Source organism: Beta vulgaris, chromosome 8, assembly GCF_026745355.1.
Source record: "Beta vulgaris subsp. vulgaris cultivar EL10 chromosome 8, EL10.2, whole genome shotgun sequence".
In the NCBI taxonomy this organism is placed as follows: Eukaryota; Viridiplantae; Streptophyta; class Magnoliopsida; order Caryophyllales; family Amaranthaceae; genus Beta; species Beta vulgaris.
The window spans coordinates 3838699-3846128 of record NC_079209.1 but is presented as its reverse complement, the minus strand read 5'-3'; positions in this window follow the sequence as shown (position 1 = coordinate 3846128).

The window sequence follows — 7430 nt, the reverse complement described above, 5'->3', positions numbered from 1 at the left end:
TAGGTCTAGAAGACAATGTAGGAAAAAGATCAACAAAGGTGACATCCTTCATGTCGGATCAAAAAGGAAAAACAATGATCCTCTCATCGGACCTCCCACATCATGTCAGGAAAAAAATATGTAAATTTTGTTTGTTCTTGTTTTAATGTTTGTGATTGTCACTGTCTTAGTCCAGTTGAAGGATCGGCAGGCCTAGCGTGTATTGCTAGTACAGATGCCATGATCCCCTAGAATGTTCTTAGGCTATATATACTCCTTTTTTATTTTTCATTAATGCACATTTTTCCGATGTAAAAAAAATTAGTTCAAACTTCAAATTTGAATTTTCTTTCCATGAAAAAACAAGGAATCGTCACGGGCGTGCGAAGTTAATTCAAAATTGTCTCGGTACTTTGCATAATTTTGGTTAAAAAAATGGCTAGATTCCATGCCTTCCAAAAAGTTCCTAGAGGATAATTCATTCGCTGCCACAGTCCAGACTACTACTAGAATAGTTATATGGGAAATACTTTTGTGTATTATGACTTAATATGGTGTATATAAAGCAGTCGAATTAATTAAGGTTTAGTTGTAATCGATATGTATATTGAACTCATTTAACTAATAAGATATGGAGAATATAATGTGCATCTGTAACAGAATTTAGTATATAAAAAGTTATACTTCCCTATTTATACTCCTATCAATTAACTTACCAGCAAAGCAGGACTAGGTCTAGGAGACTAGGACTTTCAGATTCTAATATCATTAAAACGAACAAATTCAGCATCTGTATTAAAGTATATCTTGTATTTGAGCTGATTTGAGGATTACAAAGAATATATATATGTCTTTTATGTAGTGCTATATTATATGTGTTAGTGTTACTCTATAGAATTCGAATCATCTCCATTGATAAATGATTAGATTTACATGATATGAAGTATATAGTCCCAACTCCCAAGTAATAGTGTGTCAACTGTTATGTGGCAGCATCGAGAAGGGTTGTGGCAGCTAGAAGTCGATGCACAAGGTGACGATGATGTTACGACATTAGATCACCACTATAGTGGAAATAACAATACGTAGAGAAATATTTATTATATATTGGAAGAGATGAGTATTTGGTGTCCACCCTCTTTTACCACTATACCTCCACCCTCTTTATTATATAAATACAAAAAATATTTATTTTTATTTGTTACAAACTGCAATTTTAAAAATAAAATGATAGTTTTGAACAGTTCTTTTCAAAAATCAACTACTTCTTCCCAATCTTCCAGCTTCCATTTGATTTCTTCCTTCATATTCTCCCTCCCATTATTTGCAAATGATCCCCTCCATTGCCACACATTAACGGCCCGTTTGGTAGTCGTTAATAAATTGCAGTAATGGGAATGAATTTTAAGTGTAATTTTATTAGGGAAGCACCCTTAAAATCTCCATGGGGAGGCATTTTTTCTCCATGGACAAGCAATCTCACCCCTAAACTTGTGTTTTTGTCTCCAAGGGAAGCAATTTTTATTACCACTCATTACCACCCTACAAGGTGGTATTGGATGGGAATGAAAATTCAAGAAGGAAAGTTGACACTTTAGGATAAATTAGCATTACCATGGTAATGGACAATGATATTTTTCACAAATTTACACACAAATTCATTCCCATTACTACCTATGACCAACTACCAAACGGGCCGTAAAGGGACTTTCTTAACATTATCACCATTAATTTTTGCTTTATTATGCTTTGGTACATATATACCTCATGCAAAATATGTATAACATTAATGTTAGAAGTAAAATATGTTACAATTATGGTATGGTGCAAATTAAAACTACAAAAATAAATTAATTTAGAAACAGTTAAGATTTGTTAGTATTCATAAGAAGTTTGTTGCCCGCTCGAGACAGATTAAGAGCAAAAAATTTCTTTATTCATATTTGGATGTGTGAGACTTTTGAGATATAAAAACTATGTATTTCTATATCATATGATATTTTGTACTAATTGGCAACTTTATATATTGAGTTGTGCTTATTAATTATTTATACACGTTAAAATGTAAGCATAATTTTTTGTATTGGACCCATTCTAGACCCTAAACTAAACCCATACCCTATCGAACCCTGCGGGTATAGGTAAGGATTCTAAAAACTTTTCCCCTATGGGTATGTAGGGTATGTATGAGTCTACATCCAAAAATTAGGGTAAGGGTAAGGGTCTAACCTTACCCTACCCAAACCCTATCCATAGTCATCTCTAGATATATAGGAGAAGTATCTTGGAAAGATTATTTTTATTAGGAAAGATAATTAGTCCGAATGTATACCAATAGGCTACTAGCTTGCAGGGTACACCAGTTCAGAGGTTGGATACAAGGTTAAACAACCTATAATTAAATGTCCAAATATATAATTAGGATGAGAATTTGAATCTTGAACAATACCCTGTAATTATGGATGGCACTCCAATGAGCTACCACCTCTTCCTCGGAGTATCTTATAAAAGATAAATGCTACTTTCCTTTTTATTCCCTCTACAATTGTTCTTTCCACGTATGTTGCAACTATAGGTCGGATATTATTCTAAAAGGGGAATTTCAAAAGTTATTTGTCAATATTTATCAATCTTGTCCTCAACTCTTCCCTCCCACTTGTGATCTGAGTATTCCCTTGCTTGTCAAGTTCTTTTCATATCTCATATTTGTGGGTCAACAAGAGAGCTTAGCTTAGCTTGATCATACAAATAGTTGAGTCATTAACAAGCAAAAGAATGCAAAGTAAATTGTTTGTAAGTATATTCCCTATGAAAGGTTAAAAAGGGTTTAATATATACCATGACAGAAGAGTCCAATAATTGAAATTAACTATTTACATGCTAATCCATTTATAAAAAGAATTTGTTATCAACATGGAATATATACTCACATTATCAAAAAGAATCTAAGTGGCCTATATAAAGACCATGCATGGTATAGCCTAATACATATCATCTAGCAACAAAATTTCAGCTAGCTAACAAATCTTCTCTTGTACTCGATCAAGTGCTAGGAAAACATTCATGGCACCTCCTAATACTCCTCCTCCTCAAATTCTCAGGGAAGCCATCATGTTATGGGATCAATATGATGAGCAACAAGGGCGAAAAGCGAAGCCTCGAGCTCAATATCCTCAAACTCGGCCACCAATCCATGCTTATTATCCTCCTATGGAGAGGGGTATTGATAGTGCACAAGCAGCTAGATTATTTGGTGGAGTGATGGTCTGTGAACACTATTCCAAGAAACCTTCTTTTGGAAAGGCTCGCTGAAACACTTATTGTAAAACGGAGGAAGTATGTATGTAATAACTTAGTTTTATGTATTATAACTAGCTAGTTGAAGAAGCGCCCTGGTATCAAAAGTTGCGTTGTACCAAGTGGTAGCGGTATAAGGAGTTTCCTGTACCGAGTTTGTTACTGTTTATGTAACATAGGTAGCTTAATACTACTAGATTAAGAAACATAATATTATCTATATCAAAAAAATGCACTCACTTTGAGCAAGCCAAATAAAATTTTAAATCTTCCTTCCTAGCTAATTGTTTTCTTAACCAACCAAAAAAAAGGGACCCTTAGCTCTAAGCCCACGTAGTATTTGTGACAATGTATTCATTGTCATTCAAATATATCATGAGCATGATATAACACTACAACTAAAATTGTTTCTAACTTATTTGAAGCTATCCCATATATTCGATACTAAACACCTCTATTTCATGTTTGCCGAATTTCATCATCTACTATTTTATACACTATGTGCTCTAAAACTGCTTAAACATGCATTTGCTTTATCATGTTCACTAATGTATAGTTGTTCGCGTTTCTCATATTTATATTTGTGAGGATTATAAGATCAAATTTGTAAATTTAAAAGTTCACTAGGGATCATGTACCAAAGAGTTGGAAATAAAGAGAGGTAAAAGTACGGGTACCTTCAAATTGCAACCTCTACTAAACCTAGAAAGCAACCAAAACAAGATAAATTAAATAAACTACCTAAGTCCTAAAATAAACAGATATGCTAAATGTTGATTAATGAGGACATAAGATCTATTAAAGGTGATCACCGTCTGTTAAGAATCATACAAAAAGGAATTTAAATTCATTGTACAAATATCTATTTAGACATGAATGCAACAAATAGATCTTTATTAGCAAAAGGTATCACAAATTAATAAAAGGTGATGAATCACAAGAGCATCATCATAAAGGCATAGCAGATCCATTAATAGTCATTAAGAAAATCAATAATGAATAACAATACAAAGAATATAGAAAAGAGAGAGATTTGATATTAAAAATAGTAATTATTGGAGTTAGATACTTAAGAATATGTACCGAGCAGCAGGTGATAGCCTAGTGGTGTTGGCATCACCTCCGATCCCAGAAATCATGGGATCGAACCTCACCCCTTGCAAGGAGGGATCCTCAATTTTCCCCCCTTTCTTACAAGGAATTTCATCTTACCTTGAAAAAAAAACTTAGAGAATATGTACCTCTTAACGGGTATTAAGAGTTGAAAACTTCTTGCCTATCCTTGCGTGCTCAAGCTTCTTTATAAGAGATATAAGGCTGTTAAAATCAAAGAACAAAACAACAAACATAATTATTGTATCCTAAACATTAAATGCTTTATATTGAAATTATATATTGTTATATAATATAATTATAACTAATTAAATAAAAGATATATTTTTTATCTAGCACTCCTGATGCGTCCGTTAGCTTTTGCCTTATTGTGAGTAGATCTCACAATAGTTGTGACGTGTTTTACGACTGTCGTTTGGCCATGAACGCTTGGAAGTGACTCCCCTCCCCTAGTTGGATTTACAAACGCTCGTAAATGACTCCCCTTCCCTAGTTGGATGTACAAACACTTGTATGTGCCCCCATGTCATAGTGTAGGGGGCGGCGTTGAGCATGTGTGAGATAAACGATTATCTAAGGCCTCCGAAAATTTAGGATACCTAAATAATACTTTTTATCTTGATAGTTATTTACTTATTTTAATTACATGTGTTCTCATTGGGAGACTTTAGGCTCTTTAATTATAGTATTTGAATATTTTTTATCGTGGAAACTTTATGTTAATGTGGATAATTTTTCATTCTATAATATTATAAATTTAGATCCTTTTATATATTTAAATTTAAGTTTTATGTGAGAAACAACCTTATCAAAACTTTTTGAGAAAAACTATTTTATAAAATATTTATTGTGAGAAACTATCTTATATAATATTTTTTTTAATTGTGAGTTACTCCCTCTGCATTTTTTTATCTTTCTCACTTAGAATCTAGACACAATTCACAATTAGAGAGAATCTTTTAGATTTTTCTCAATATATAAGAAAAAATATAGTCATGTGGGGTCTTGTTTGATTCGTCTCAAATGAGTACTTTATTAATATTCAATTATTATAATTTTTATTAATATGTAATGAAAGATATTTAATGTAGAAAAAATGCATTGGCAAATGTGCAAAGTCAAAGTAGGAAAGATAAAAAAAAATACGGAGGGAGTACTACTCCTAACGAAATCTGTTACCTCGACACATTTTTCCATTAGTTGATCACTTTACTTGACTTGCATGCACATGTTCTTTTTATTTGCCCATTTTCCTCAAACTTCTTCTTCTTTTGGCAAAAACTTTATTTACTCAATGGGTAATCTACCCATTAAACATAACCTTCAATAATTAATGGAGTCCAATTCAACAGAATTAATCATTTTTTAATTGTTTGTCTCTAATAAGTAATCTACCCAGTGAATAGATGTAGTAATTTCCTCTTGAAGCAACAAACGCGTGATGCAACGCTTCGTTTTCTTGTTGCATGCTCGACAAGTACGACAACCCTAGAGCCTAAAATTACTTGTTTTCTCTATTTTTTTCCAGCAACTTTAGCACATATTTCCAAAACTCTTTATACTCTCCAAAACATCAAAACTCTCTTTCTTACTCATATTTATTCAAAAAATATTCAACAAGATTCTGCCAAATTATTGAATCTTCAATTCGAACTTCTTCTTCAAGACTCAATGATTGATTCGGTTCCTCTAACATCCGTTTTTTTTTATAATTTGTATGTCATTCATAAAATCAAGGAGGAAAGACCTCATACAAACATCAAAATAGTTTTCATTTTACATATAGGCTGCTAGAACAAACTGACATCATGGGCAACGAATAAGACTTAGAACCAGGCTACAAATTCATCTTCTCTTAATATCCCTTTTTTGGCTAAAGCATCTGCAACAAAATTTGACTCCCTGCCTTTGTGAACAATGGATACATCAAGCCAACACCTTCTCGCGTTACGGATGAAATTCAACTGAAAGTTCAGATTCCATGGCCCCCCGCTATTCTCATTGCACCACCTTACTGCATTTGCGGAGTCTGACTCTATTATAAGCCTGGAAGATTTTAGAGATTCGGAGTTCATGGAGAGTTGTATTGCTCTGAAAATAGCTAAGATTTCGGCTGAGTTTATTTCAATAGGAGGAGTTGGGCATGAGAACACACACATACATGAAGATACCTTGGGAGTTCCGAAGTACACCCCCTATGGCCGATCTCGATTGATCCGTATTAACCGACGCATCCACATTCCACTTTAGATGAGAGTCTCGCGGAGGGGACCAAAAAGCTGGGAGTTTCGGCTGGCCCGGATCCATTTTTTGATTATTTTTGATCCTCCAATCAAGGCACAAAGGATTTCTGATGATGTCATCTACCGAATAATGAAAAGGGTCCCCCATCCTTTAATCCACCAACTAAGACGAGTTAAAATGAGATCTTGAAGTTGAGCAATTGAACATGATTTGCTACGTACAGAAGATCCTTGAGTTGCGTTCTGATAGGCTAAAGTCGTGTCACCTTATCAAAAGTAATCCTAAGTCCTCTAACAAATAGTAATCAGGGAAGTAGGGTCGAATCCACAGAGAAATAGTGTTCTTTTCCTAATTGTCAGTCAAATCTAGAGTATATGAACGAGTGTTTGTGAGTAATTATACTAAACTAAACTATAACTATATCAAGAATTATCTATAATAAAAAGTCTAGGGCATAGGTTCACCAATGATCAATATTTCGGGATGAAACACAAAAAACAACATTAATAATGCAGTTAAACAGATTGATTCGCTCTCTCAAGTCTAAATCAAACATAGAACGATATTAACAGGCTCTCGCAATTTATTAACACCAATTCTACCTATTGAAACTAGCCTTAATATCAAGTTTATACCTCTCGGCGCATAACCTAATATTGCAACACTATAACAATCAAATCTGGCCAAATTGGATTGAATAGACATAAAAACATTCAATAGGAATCAACATGCATCATAAAAATCAATACTTTAATTAAACATCCCTTCCTAATTGATCATGGATCCCCTAAACCCTA